Source organism: Dipodomys spectabilis, unplaced genomic scaffold (assembly GCF_019054845.1).
Source record: "Dipodomys spectabilis isolate Male_0828 unplaced genomic scaffold, ASM1905484v1 ptg000054l, whole genome shotgun sequence".
NCBI classification, from domain to species: Eukaryota; Metazoa; Chordata; class Mammalia; order Rodentia; family Heteromyidae; genus Dipodomys; species Dipodomys spectabilis.
The window spans coordinates 8282203-8297984 of record NW_024870731.1 but is presented as its reverse complement, the minus strand read 5'-3'; positions in this window follow the sequence as shown (position 1 = coordinate 8297984).

The following is a 15782-nucleotide window of genomic DNA, read 5'->3' as shown; positions in this document are numbered from 1 at the left end:
CTGAGCAATGCACCAATCTTGTTACAGTTCAAAGATAGCTGTTATCTAACCTTTAAAAACAGATCATTCCAATTTCAGTTTAGCTAACTTAAGCCACAGGATAAGATAGAAATGATTCCATTTTATTTGGGGAGATAGCATCATATTAGTAGCAAAATTTGATAAAAAAGTTTTAGTCCAAAGAAGGAAACAACACCATATAGAATTCTGCAGTTGATCAAAAGTTTAAACAGCATAACCAAGTACTATTAATACAAGAAAACAACTCTCCAGTGTTAGGTTATCATCATAATCCTATTAATTATATGATGATATCAAACCCTCTAAGATGAAATTTGATGACACCCAGTTACCATTTTTATTAAAATAAAGTAAAACAATGTTAAGAGAAAACCAAATATGATAGAAATCTATTTCCCCAAACACAATGGCACATGCTATCCTATATATGAAAAAGGAACCCATTAAAATCACTAAATACAGGAAGATTAAAATGGTTTGTTCAATATAAATCTAGAGGCAAAGAAGATAAAGTAAAATACCTAGTATAAGTACATCTAAAGAAAAGATAATACTTTTGCTAAGATTTGAGTGTATAGCTGGGAAATCAAAGAATAAAAAATTACTAGATTAGCATTATTTTATATGATCATACACACATAGCTATTGAGCCCTTGTGATCTTCTCCTAAGAATATCTTCCTTTGGTCTCACTATGTGATTGTTTAGAGTCTTGTTTCATTAATCATGTTCAAGTGTAATTTTTTTGTCTTTGGATTATCCATTGGATTTACTTGTAGATTTATAGGTACATTCTAATATTACAAATGAGAAAAACCGTGCAACCTGTGTTTCTTTGGATCTGGCTTACTTTGCTTAATATAATTTTTTTCCATTGAAATGAACTCCAATAAATGGAAACAAGAGTTTTTTTTTTAATTGCACTGTTTGAGGTTCTTTATTTGTTTATCTGCTTTTTCCCTTTTGTCACTATTTTTGATTTCTGTACCCTTTGTCTTGTATGTAAATTCATGGGATTTGGGGAGGGGAAATGGAAGTACAGAAATGGTGGGACAAAAGATGAACCAGTTCAGCAGTGATACTAACTAGACACTATGTTGGAAATATACAACTTGAGGCAAGAGAGGGATTGGGAGGGAAAAATCTGGGGGAAAATAAGGGAGGGGGTGACACTGTTAAAAAATGTACTCAGCATCTGTCTAATATATCTGTAACCCCTCTGTATATGACCCTTCCAATAAAAAGTAAATTATACAAATGACTAGGTTAAACAAGTGAATTTAGTAAAGTGATCTTAAGCACATATTGTTTATAGAGTTGACTTGGAATTTCTATTTATGATAATAATCAAATCATATCACAGAATGATTTTAACAGGACACAAAATTTATGGAAAAAACATAAAAGGATATACATCTCAAGTTAAAAGAGTTTAACAGTATTGTTACATGGATGATGAAGATAGAATGTGAAAGATTTAATCTCCCCCAAATTTGACATAATTGATAGTATTATCACAACATCCTTGGGGAAATGTCCAAGTATAACAGCATATTCATATGCATACATATAACAGTGTATATGTGTGTATGTATATATGTATTTAGTAAATGTATAGCACAATTATATATATCATATGAGCATGAACATTTAAATATATACATGTACAAACATGAATAAAGTATACTCATAAATGTGCACACATATTTGCATATCATCATAAACATGTATATGCACACATACACAATTTACATATATGTACATATATGTGAATATTCATGCATAGATGTATATATACATATATTTTTGAAAAGTACAAAACATTAAAGATGAAAAGTTAAAATAAATGTACTGAAAGTCAATTACATCACTATCATGCTGGCACAGAAATGAAGAGTAGGTTCATGAATCTAAATAGTTTCAAAAAATAGTTGCAGTTAAACATGAGCATATACTATATGACAATGGCAATATTATAATTTTGTGGAACAATATGAATCATTTAATGAACTGTCTTATCCGTAAGTCCTATGCTCATAGAAGAAAACAGAATCAGATTCTGATCTTCTGTCATGTACAAAAATAAATGAATTATTTGGGAGAAAACTTCCAAGATTGTGTGGCTCTAACCCTAAACATTTTAGTATGTATTTTCTAAAAATAATCATGGTACAATAACTCTCACAATTAAATCAGGAAATTATAACTGATACAATGTTTTATCTCGTCTCTTAGATAGTCTAAGTAGTCATTAATGTCTTTTGTGCAAAAGAAAGAAAAACAATGATTTCCTTTATTTGATCTAGCACCCATTTTAGAATCTCATGCTGTATTTGACTGTTCTGTCTTTTCAGTGTCCTTTACTTCAAAATCTTTCTTCTGTCTTCATGTGATTTTATCCTTGACATTTTTGAGGAATAGGCATCAAACCTCTGGTTTGTTTAATGGAAGAGATTCTTAACCATTCTTTCTTTTAATTTAAATTTTATTATAAAGGTGATACAGAGGGATTACAATTACATATTAACCATTCTTTTGATAGATTTGTTGATTCCTGTATTTGATTGTTATTTTGAAACAGTGGCCTATGCCACTGAATTCTTTTTCCTTTTCACTCTTGTTTTCTTTTGTTCATCAATTTTCTCTTCTTCTTCCTCCTCCTATTCCTCCAAGTTCTCTTCCTCCTTTTCCTCCTTTCCTTCTTCCTCCTCCTTCTTCTTTCTTTCGTTCTAGGAATTGAACTGAAAGGCTAATGTTCTACCATTTGAGGCGCAGCTTCTGCTTTGCATTTTGCTGGTTATTTTGCATATGGAATCTAACAATTTTTTTGTTTGAACTTTAATTCCCCCTAAATCTTGACCTCTTGAGTAGCTAGGATTACAGGGGTGGTACCTGGTACCCCACTGATTTGAGCTCAGTGGCTTCAATAAACAGGCTGCCCCATCATTTTAAGAGATCTGGTAATAGTAACTCTCCTGAAACCAGTTGAAGCTAATAGAAGAAAGCCTATCACTATTACTACTACTATTGCTATTAATTTTATATTTATTACTTGGGTTCCTTTCCTCATACTCTTGGATTGCCTTTATAAAAAAGTAGCTAGAAAAATGTGTGCTATTTGCTTGTGATAAAGGTAACTATATTTGAGTCAATACCCTATGAGAACCTTAGTCAACTATGTAATCAAATTTCACACCCAGTTAAATCAGGCCCTAATGAATAGAGAACCAGTTGCTTTTCAATGCTGCTTAATTCTGGCTTTTCTTAAATAGGCAGGTATTAGTTGTCTTTGCTGCAATTACTAGTGGTCTTTGACCATTTAGCAAGTGTTTAATTTTTAAGTAAATTCTTTTCCTTCTCTTCCTTCTCTAACATCTCAAAGACACCTGGGCCAGATATTTTACTAGTTGAAATCAGCCTTTATTTAAACAGGTATAATTTAATTTCCTCTTTGCTTCTTTGTATAACTGCTAATGTTGTAACATTTATCAAAAGGCTTGTAAACTGGATTCCTGGCTGCTATGGACTGGCTGAAGGAAATGAATCTCAGACTCCTGGATTTTCCTTATGTTGTGGTTAAGGGATGAGGGCCTGGTGTGATCCTTTGAGTAACTTTCTGCCCATTTGGGTACTTTCTGCCCATTTGTCTTTGGGTAATTTAATTATATCTCTGTGGCTAAACTTTTCTTTTTCTTCCACAAAAAATATGGCACATAATTTATACGTACATACGTGTGTGTGTGTATGTGTGTGTGTGTGTGTGTGTGTGTGTGTGTGTGTGTGTGTGTGCGTGCACAGACATGAGCTCATGTGTGTCAATCCTTGAGCATGAAATCAGCCTGGATGCTATCCCTTAGCTTTACCACTCAAGACTGGTGCTCTACCATGTGAGCCACAGCTCTATTTTCAGCTTTTTTGGTAGTTAGAGATGAGTCTTTCAGATTTTCCTGCTCAGGTTGACTTTGAACTGCAGTCCTCAGATATCAACCTCCTGAGTAGCTAGGGTGATAGGCTTGAGCCATTGGCACCCAGCACACTATTTTTAATGTTGGGAATAGGTTATATGACAGGAGCTTCTTAACATGCATGTAATTACATACCTTAATTGTTAGCTATTTTCCTAGTCCATTGTATTATTTTAGCATATCATATACATAAATATTCTGATAATCTGTTTCTGTGTCACAAATGATCTCAAATGTAGTGATGTAAAATAAACTATGTTGTCATGCTCATGATTCATGAATTATTTGGCCAGAGCATGGATGGGTGTGCCATCAATGGTTGTCATCATACCTGTATGTCTGGTAGAGAGGATGATTGGGATCAGTTCAAGAAGGATGGTTTTACTTGTTTGAGTTGTTTGGAGGCTCCAATGGGACAATTAGAAGAAATGTCCACTTGGTCTTTTTCCGTAGTATAGATGCAGGCCTTGAACACACAGTTTCACTAGAAGGCCAGTCAGAATGCTTACATAGCAGCTTAGGATTCTGAGAGTAAGTTCTCTGAGACAAAGGCAGAGCTTCAAGCCTTCATATAATAGTTGCAGAAAATTCAGTGTGCTATACACTGCGTTCCTTTGGCTTTCCAGGACTAGCTCACATTTAATAAAGGGAAACCCAAAGTCAATAGAGCTGAGAAATCTATTTTACTCATAGGGAGGCCATGAGGAAAGAGTATTTGTGAACAACTAATCCCAACCCTGGAGACTAGGCATAGTAGAATAACAAGTCACTTTTCTTGGGAATTTGTGTAATGCAGAAATGATATCCAATTTCCCCTTTTTAAAGCATTATGTTCTCCACAGCAGAATAGAGCATCTTCTTTTGGATACATTTGGGGAACGGGTACCCAGAATTAAATCTGCAGCATCAGGTTTTAATTGTACAATATATAGAAATTACTACCCTATTTTTGGACCGTCTGTTATTTACATTCATCCTGTGTTTATGAAACACCAACACTACATTCAGCTATTGACAATGAGCAGGAAATTGGTCTCTGCCCTGAGGAATTTATTTCAGAGCAATTCAAGCTGGTTAAATCAGTGTCAGGCTCTCAGCTTTGAACAGACAGTTGTGGAGAGGAGATAAGCCTTTGAAGATGCAACTGAAATGGTATTTATAGAGGGAATGAAAGTGGGAAAGATGATAGGTAACCAAGAAAGGGGCAGATTATACAAACTTGCAGAGTGAATGGGAGGGGAGGGAAAAATCCCCCCAATTGTTCAGGTAGCAGAAAAGGCAGAGATAAGGCTCCAGCCCACCTTTATCCTTCACATTTTCAGAAATCCTGAGGAATGGAGACATTTAGATTTCATATACAACAGAAAACCCTCTTGAAATCTTATCTTCCTTTTTATCAGGCTCCTTATCACATTGTTGTTTTGTGCTGATAACACCCGGTAGCTTTCCTAGAGTGTGGTGAACGGCTCTCTGTCCCGGTGGGTATGTTGTTATATAAAGAAAAGAAAAATTGATAGCCTTAGAGATTCTCCAACTGAAGGTCACACTTAACTGTAAGTTGAAATCGTGACTCCCAATAAGTTGGGATTTTTGGTATCTCTGCCTTTAAAATATTCTGTACAATTAAACGCATCTGATCACTCACTGTAAATTGCTTACTCATGGAAGTTACTCTTCACGACAGGAATTAAAGAGGACAGATTCATGGCTAATTGGGTGTATATTCACACAGAATGATTTGATAGAAAAGTCCAGGTTGGTAAGAAAGTCCCCTTGCCACCATGAACAACCTGCCTCCTCTATAAAGCCTCTTCGCTGGGGTCTCCTCTCCAGCCACTGTAAGGAGCAGTTGTTTTGGGTTTCCCAGAATCCATTGTCTTTTCTCCTCCCCCATCTTCTTGAGGACAGCTGTCTCTCTTACCTTGCAGAAAGTCTATGAGCTGACATGATGCACCATTCTGCTATTCATGTTCTGGGACGGCCTTAGGCTCTTCCAATGTGGTTAAGGCTACAATCTCATGATTCAGTCAAACGCTAACCTCACTGTGTAGCGATCAGTTTCAGAAGAGTTTACAATAAAATTTAAATTAAAAAAAATAGAAGAAGAGTTTAAAGTCTTAATCATTTGACTTCAAGGAGATCGCTCTTGGATCGCCTGGGTTGGATACAATCAATTAAAAGGGCTTGTGAGTAGAGTTGAGGATTTTTCAGGAAGAAAGGAAAAAAATGTGTCAATGGCTTAGGGTTGCAGCCTGTGTGCAGATTCCAGCCGGAACTTCCTGCTGGCCTGCACAGCTTGAGCTTCATAACTAGCCAACGCTTCCACATTATCTCCTGCTGCTTTTGCTTCTCTAGCTGAAGCTGGACTGGTGCATCAATCCATCCCTGCTTTCTCACATATGAGAATAAAGGGCTCGATAGGAAATGTACTCATTACCTTGCTCATGTAACTGTAACCCCTCTGTACAGTATTCTTCAATAAAAAAACATACAAAAAATAAGAAAATAAAGGGATGTTCTCTCAGTCTTCACTTCCCTCATTCCAAATCTCTCCTATTCAAGTCACAGTGAACAGGAAGTTAAATTCCCCTAACTGGACACTGATAAGGAAATGACTTTCTGTGAGAAAATGAGAACTAAACCAGTCAACTATATCCCTGACATTAAAAAGTGTGTTTCTTTCCAATAGATATGTCTTGAGAAGTGCTTCCCATATTTTTTTCTTCAATTGTTTTTACTCTATTTCTAACCCTAGCTATTATGTTCTTCAGTACAGTTTTCTATTGTTTGGCCATGGAGAAAAATGACAGGTAAGCTCATTTCTATCATTTGCAGCAACAACAACTAGACTATCTGTTACAATCTCGGATTATTCTGATTGACTTAAATGAAACTCAGATAAAATTCAAAACCCGAGCTGGGAAAAAAAAAAAAAAGAAGGAAATGAATTCTATGGATTCTATTGAAGAAGAGTTCCTTACATGACTTTGATTTAGCGCACTGGGACTGAGCTAACACCTCTAATCTAGAGAACTGTAAGATAGTAGATTTATTTGGTACTAAACCAGTAAAGCTTGAAGATGCCTTATAGGAACAACAGAAAATGATTAGACTCTACAACCTATGAAAGTAGTGGGAGCAGTATAGGAGTCTATCCATAATACCTGGAGGTGATAGGTACAGTTGAGAAGAATCAGATTATTTCCCTGTTCTGCTATTTACTGGCAAGGTGACCTTTGGCCAAGTATTTCCTCTTTCTAGCTTCAATATTATAATTTCTAAAATGGGCAAAAGATAACTACCTTTCAGATTTTTTTTCTCTAAAATTATAGAATAGGATGAAATCTTTTCTCAGATATGAACAAGGCTGGAATTCCAGGAACATCGCTGGGTACCATGAGGAAGCAATGAATTGATTGGCAGTCTGTGAAATGTAGAACAAAGGGGATAGTTATGCTTGTAGGGTAGCGGGAAAGCCTGGTGACAGGAACCCCAGAGACAGAGCACATAGCATAGCAAAACGCTAGTAGACTTGTACAGAAAGTTCAAAGGAATGTCCTCAGGTATACAAATCCTGAGCAGTGTATCAATGGCAGGGATAGTGGTAAGCCTCTATGAATTGGAAGGGCATCCGACAAGGCCCAGATAAATCTCAAAATCTAATGGTAGCTCCATAAATATACCTTCCATTTTCTAGTTGGATTGTATTTCTGGCTATTCTTCCTTTTCCCAGCTATTAAATACATTAAATTCAAGTGGTTAAAATTAAATCCAGTTGAAATTTCTATTATTTTAAAGTAAATTAGTTTGGGAAATATTTCATGTAAAGCTGATTGCGATGGTGCATTCCTGCAATCCCACCACCAAGAGGCTAAGATAGGAGGATCATGAGTTCAGACACAAGTGAGACTCTGGTTAAAAAAAAGACTTGGAAAAAATTATATTCAGTGAAGTAAGCCAGGCCCAAAGAAACATAGGTCCCATGGTTTTCCTTATTTGCAATAACTAGCATATGTCTAGGACAAGCAGTAAAGGTCAAAAGCTATGTACATATGACCATATAAGATGATGTTAAACGAAATGAACCTCAAGATAGGGACACAAGAGGTTTTATCTTTCTTGCTGTTGTTTTTAATGTACTTATAATGTACTATATGATTTTTTTTGTTTCTTTTGTATGTTCTTCCCCCATGGTGTAACTCCTGTTTATACTGTATTTGATTCTGGTGCCCTGCATCTTGTATATACATTGTTCTAATTTGAGGAGGAGAAGGGAAATAACAAAATGCTGAAACAAGGATACAGGTTGACCCATTGTAACAATGAGATGTACAAGACACTATGTTGAAAACGAACTTTACAACTTGCGGGGGGGGGGGGGGGGGTTGGGGGGAGGAGAGTAGGAGCAGTTGGGGAGGGAAGGGATGGTAGGGGAAAAACAAAGAGGGGGTTAACAATGCTCGATAAGAAATGTACTCATTACCTTACTCATGTAACTGTAACCTGTCTGTATAGTATCTTTACAATAAAATATATATTAAAGAAATTCTATTATTTGCAATGCTTACTGTTTGCAAACCTTACTATTGAATGCCTTTACTACACTGAGAATTTGTCAACCCTTAGCACGTTGTATTCTCAGAGTACTTCAATCCTCACAGAAAGAAATACCCTGCTCAGTCATTTTTCATTTCCCCTAATGCCATCCTCTCCTGGTCTTAAACAATGACTAATCTATTTTTCATCTCTATAGATTTGACTATTTTGGATGTTTTATTCAAATGGAATCATATGTGTTCCTTTACAGCTGACCTATCTTGTATAGTATAATATTTTCAGTCCATTTTGTAGCACATATTACTATTCCATTCTTTTTTATTGCCTAATAATATTTTATTGTGTGGGTATGTCACATTTTATTTCTCCATTTTCACAAGGATATATGTTTCCATGGCTTTGGAAATGATAGAAGTGAAATTACTCGCACATGTTATATCTGTATTTTAAGTTTCGATGATTTGCCATTTGGTTTTCCAAAGAATCAACACGATTTTACATTCCAATCAAGAGTGTGCTATGAGTCCATTAACTTCCACTTCCTTTCCAGCACTTAATATCTGTAGTCGATTCTAGTGAGTGTGAAGTGATATCTCATGGTGGACTTGCTTCTCATGTAACTGATGAGTATTATTCCATGTGTCTGTTTGTCACTTAAATATCTTCTTTGGAAACAGGAGTATTCATATTCTTGGCCCATTAAAAATTTACTTGGTATTTTATTGTTATTTTATGAGAGTTCTTTCTCAAGTCTATGCAAGTCATCTTTGGATATTATTACTTTTGGAAGATCTTGTGAAGAACTGATAATAAATCTTTCTTCAGACATTTGGTCTAGTTTACCAGTACTGTCAGCTGGTCCAGAAGTTTTCTTTGTGGGAAGAATTTTGACACTATTAATTCAAAGTTTTTATTTATTATATGTCTATTTAGATGTTCTGGGTATTTCTTGATCAAGTTTTGTTAACTTGTCTATTTCCTAAACTGGCCTATTTTTCTTATCTAATTTGTTAGCATAAAATTTTTAATAGTGCATATTTATAAGGTATTATATTTCTCTAAATTCATCTGTAAATAATATATCTTTTTTCCATTCTTAATTAACTTATGTGAATCTTCTCTGTTTTTCTTCTAGCTAAAGATTTGGCAGTTCCATGGATTTGCTCAAAGAACTGCCTTCCAGTTTCTTTGATTTTCTGCTTTTGTATTGTTTAATTTGTTTCTGTTTTTATCATATGCTACTTACTTTTTCGCTTTTCTAGTCTCACATGATTTCCCTTTTCTGTTTCTCCTTTTTATCTTTCTTTTGTATAAAGGTTACTCTTTATAGTATAACATTTTATTTCTCTTTGATGATTCTTTAAACTGTAAAAATCACTGTCTGTGTGATTGCACTAGGACTTATAGTACACATTTGAACTTACTGCAATTTAAAATTTATAATGACTTAGCTTCACTTAAATATAGAAACTGTGAAATTAAATAGCTTCGTTCTCTGAGATCACTTTGTCTTTTTTGTTATTTATATTTAATTTAGGTATAATGCATTGTTATAGTTATTACTTTATATAATCTTGCATTTTAAGGAAGAGAAGAAAGGAAACAACTACATATTTATAGAGTTTGCTATATTAATATTATTTCTCCTCTCTTCTCTTTATTGCCTCTGTGGACAAGACTTTCCATCTGGTGTCCTTTCTACTGTTTCTGACAGGAAGTCAGCCTGTATTTTTATGATTCAGATTTGTGCAATGGGTCAGTTTTCTTTCACTGTTTCAAGACTCTCTCTTTGACTTCTAAAATTTAAATATCATGTGCCTGGATTCTAACCTCTTTTTGTTTGTTCTTCTATTATTTTATTGGATATGTAGATTACATTTGAAAGCCAGGTGCTGGTGGCTCTCACCTGTAATCCTAGCTACTCAGAAGATCTAAGGATTGTGGTTTGAAACCAGCCTGAGCAAGAAAGTCTGTGAGACTCATCACCATTTAACCACCAGAATACTGGAAGTGGCACTGTGGCTCAAAGTGGTAGAACACTAGCCTTGAGTGAAAAGTTTAGGGACAGCACCCAGGCCTGAGTTCAGGCCCCATGACTAGCAGTACAAAAAGCCTGTATTTGGAAGGTTCTAATTACTTCTCTGAACATTTTCCCCTTCCTTTGTCTTTCTTGTCCCACCCATTACCCAAATGGTAGCTTGTGTAAATGAAGGTCTTGTGTTTGCTTGAAGTCCTATTCAGTTTTGTTCACTCTTTCTGATTTCTGTTCTGGTCACCCCATCTCTATCTGATCTATCTTCAAATTTGCTGGAATTTTTATTTTGCTGATTCCTATGTACTACAGGGCCCTTCCATCACTTTTATTGTAGTTTATTTTTACTTTTCCATCTTTTTTATTTGGTTCTTTTAATAACGTTTTCTTTTGATTTATTTCATTTACTTGATGAGAACTTGTCGTAATACCTTCCTCTGCTTCTTTAATCATTGTTTTATTTAGCCTTAAAAACATCCTTAAAAGTTTATTTAGAATGACCATTTGTGCTTCTTCTTGACTGCTTTAGTTTTTTTTCCCCTGTCTATGGATTCTGCATTTCTGCTTCTAAATTCTTACATTTGTTTTGGCTGAAAACTAGGTAGTATATTTACACAGTTCTGGCTACTGATACCTGACTTATTTTGTTTGCTACATTGCCTGTTTACTTGCTTAGTGGCTTGACACCTAATTTACCTTCTTCTTCGTCCTTCTTGCATGGACTGGAGACCCAAGGGAAATGTATGTAATAGATCTGGGAGTGGAGGGGATGTAAGAAATGTGGCATGGCATACACACAATTATTGTTTCTAAGATTTCACACATTTTCATGAATGATTCTAAATTTGATTTATTTCCTTGGGATGATTTCCAGAGTGTTCAATTAAATTTTTTTTCAAAATAATTTTTACTTGTTAAATTCTTGTGTAGCTTAGATTCTCCACTGAGCTCCTTATTCTGCCATTCTAGAAGTTATGACTCCACATTAATATCCGTATTCTGCAGTTAATTGAATATATCCTATTTCCCTTTAGTAAGTGAATGGCAATTATTTTACAAATGTCATGTGTTAACTTTAATAGCTGACAATTTGTGAAATGTGCTCAACTTTGAGGGTGGGAGTCAGTGACATAACTGAATTTATCTCCTGCAAGGGCTCCTTGTGTGCACCAAGTACTCTGTGCAGCAGTATGGAAGCTGGATTACAGAGGAGCACTGCTTTCAGTGAAGTGATCAATGGTGCCACCCATTGAGTTATCTTTGGAAAAGTCTGATGCAAGAGTTGGAGATATACAGGGTTAGGGCTCCCAGAGGTATCTGTGGGCACTTAGTAGAACTGCTTTTTCATCTAGTAAAGGGGAAAAATACGATAAATGAGCTAACATATTGAACCTTCAGATTCAAAGTAGAAGGCTTAAATGACAACTAAAGAGACACGAGTAAAGATGACACAATTGTGCCCAAAAATGCATGTTAGTCGGTATTTTGAAAAGTGGACTGCATTTTGAAACTGTTGGAAATGGAAGAAGAAAAATAATTAAAGTGATATAAAATAACTTGGGTCTATCTATCTATCTATCTATCTATCTATCTATCTATCTATCTATCTATCTATCTATCCATCTAGACAAGTGGCATTTCAGACTTCCAGTGGAGGACTGGTTCATGTTTTATTTTTGTCTTTGTGTATATACTAGCTATAATGTTAGACATACTGAAGACCTTCATTTATGTTACTGAATGAAATGTAAGAACAATTGATTGCTGGTTCAGTCAGTATTCATTCACAGAGAGAGGATCAGTGATAATTTTAACAGACTACTGATTAAGTATGTGAACAGAAAGAAGGAAGAGGGAATCTTGAGCTAAGCCAGAGAGGTAAGTGCTACCAGCAAATATTCTCACTGAAGCCTAGAAACATAGAGGAAATCCCTTTCTGAACAGTAACTTAGATGGCTGAGAGGAAATACTACATTAGCTGGTTCTGTTGCATCTTGGGAAGTACAAAAACAATAGTTTTGGAACTCCTGGGTGGAGGAGAGACTGCAGTCTGGAGCCCAGCACTCCTAGGACCAACCACCCTTGTCAGATAAATGGCTCCTTCAGAGGTGATGTGATCAGGAGCAGTAGGTAAATAGAAAGGAACATGGCCCAGCTGTTTCGTCCTCTCCTATGGGCCAATCCCAACAACAATTATAGATGAGATGTTAGATATGAATCAGAGCTCTGTCTGCATCTGAAATTCAGAAGAAGGAGTGAAATTGTCTAGGACACTAGAAGTTTGTAAGAGGCCATTTTCAATGTTAATCTAGAATCCCTTTTGTAAGTAGCATTCATTACCGGGAGAACTTTTTCCCCCAAACTGATGGTTAATGCAATCTCTTTTTTCCAGGGAGATTTCAATGTTATGTTTGTGTTTAAGACCTTAAACACCCTCCCCCCCCTGCGCCCCTGCCAAGTAATTTCTAGACCTAGGAGATCTGAAATCAAAGGAATCATTGACCTGTGTATTGCAAGATGCATCACGTTAAAAGTTTTGTCATGGTATACTTGATACAGGTGACATGGATCCACACCAAATATTTTGCTCGTCAAGTTTGCTTCCTTCAAAACTTACTGATGCAGAATTAAATCAGTGTACTGCTAAGTCTGTGGTATCATATTGCCACATGCAGGTCTATTCAAAGTCTTTGTTTTGTTACATTTTATTTTTCTCTGTTAACATCTGTCTCTATTGTAAAGGTTAAATGGTGGTCCCTTGGAAAATCTGTCCCGTATCTTAGCCCCTGGAACTTGTAGAGTAACATTATTTAAAGGAGGGTCTGAGAAAACATAATTATGAATCTTATGATAGCAATACCCTGGATTATCCAGGTAGGTCATAAATCCAATGATGAATGTCTCAGTTAGAGAAACACAAATGGGAGATGCCTAGATGAACAGAAGCACTGTGTAGAGATGGAAATGTAAGGCGAGCACACAAACCAAGGAATGTAATGATGGAAACCACCAAAGCTACAAGAAATAAAGCAAGATTGTCCCCAGAGCTCTTGTAAGAAGTGTGGTCCTGAAAATACCTTGATTTTTTTATACTCAGCAATATGAGAAAATGTGTTTGCGTTGTGTAATTTGTTATGACAGCCATGGGGAAAATGTCTACTTATATCTCATGTTCCCATTTTATTGCATTTAATGGATGGGTTTCCAACTTAATATCCATATGTGTGTTTGAGGATATCTTTGATATACCTGTATAGCCTTATTACTAATGACAGCAATTTAAATTGGACTACCAAGCAACCTAAGTCTACCAACAAAATGCCCTGACTGGACTATACCAATCATGAGGGCAAATAATACGCCCCAACTGCTTTAGAAGTCCACTTCAAGACAGTTCTCTCAACTTGGTAACCACAGACACAGTGTACTCATAGAATTAACAAAATGGAAATAGCCTTTCCTGTTGACAAGAGAAACAGCTGCTGAGAGAAACAGGTACATGCATATGCTGATAACTTCTATGTACTTCCATGAGGAAAAAGATGAAAACACTCACTAATGATATTGTGTTAATATTAACTAAGCACTTACTTGGTGCTAGTACTGTTTTATACGTTTTCCATACATCCTTTTGTTTTTGTTTTTGTTTATTTGGTTGGTCGTGGGACTTGAACTCTGGGCCTGGGTGCTTCAGCTCAAGGCGAGCACTCTACCACTTGAACCACAGTGCCATTTCCGGTTTTCTGGTGGTGAACTGGAGATCACATTCTCACAGACTTTCCTGCCTAGACTGGCTTTGAACTACTGAGCTCAGATCTTAGCCTCTTGAGTAGCTAGGATTACAGGTGTGAGCCACCGGTGCCAGGCCATACATTGTCTTTTAGTATTGCTCCGTGAGATGAGAAACCCAGGCAGGAGATAGAGTCAGTGATCAGGAGGAAGAGGCAGACTGTCTTCCATCCCAAATGTAAGTGAAGATGGATGGATACTTGAACTGAACTTAGAAATTATGCCAACCAGGAAAGATGAACTGGGAGAGAAGACAGTTCATCTTGCAATGTGCCCATATGACGGCTCTGCTATAAGTAGATTTATATGACTGGAATGATGTGAAAGGGGCAATGTTAAGCTACTTTTCATCATGGTAGACTGCAAATCACAATCTGTACAGTTTGATGAATCTACATGTACTTTCTCTTTACCTGATTACTCTGATAAGTATTAGGTCTTTATGTATCATATATATATATATATATATATATATATATATATATGATCGAAGGAAGATGACATAAAAAGTGAACATACATTAGCCAAGGAATTCTCTATCAAAGAATGGAGAAAAACATATGAATATATCATATATTATGTATATGCACTTTTATAAGTATTTTGGTACTAGGGACTATGAGTGCTCAACCATTGGAGTAAACTGCTGGTCTTTTCTTTCTATTAAATTTTGGTTTTGAGATAAATTCTCATTACCTTTTTATCCTGGGCTGGCTTCAAACTTGTGATCCTGTTTCCTCTACCCTCCAAGTAACTGGGATTACAGATGTGCATCATTATGCTTAACTGATACATGCTATTTTTGATTATCAAATTTATAGTTGACTTCTTATAAATCAGAATATAACTTAAAATCATTTAAAAAATAGGGGATAAAAGCTCAATTGACATCCAAGCTGTATCCATTGTTATCTTATTTTCTCCGTGCATATGGTAACCTTATTACCATTCTTTTTAGCATATTGTTCCACTGATAAATAACAATGTGTACCACTCATGACCTAACATTTCAGAACTAGTTCCTACCAACTGACATTCACAGCATTTTTCTGCTAAAAATAATCTACCAATTGTTCATTGCTATCAAGAACATTGGAAGCCCTGTGGCAAGTTGCAATTACATACCTTAAAAAGAGTGTTACCGCCCCATTTGTTAGGAAATGTACAGACTTGGAAAAAAATCATATTAAGTGAAGTAAGCTAGGCCCAAAAAAAACATAGGTCCCATGGTTTACCTTATTTGCAATAACTAGTATATGTCTGGGACAAGCAGAAAAGTTCACATAGGATGATGTTAAGCTAACTGAATCCCAAGATAGGGACACAAGTGGTTTTTCCTTTCTTGCTATTGTTTCTAATGTATTTATAAGGTACCATGTGATTTTTTTGTGCTTTGTATGTCCCTCCCCCATGGTATCA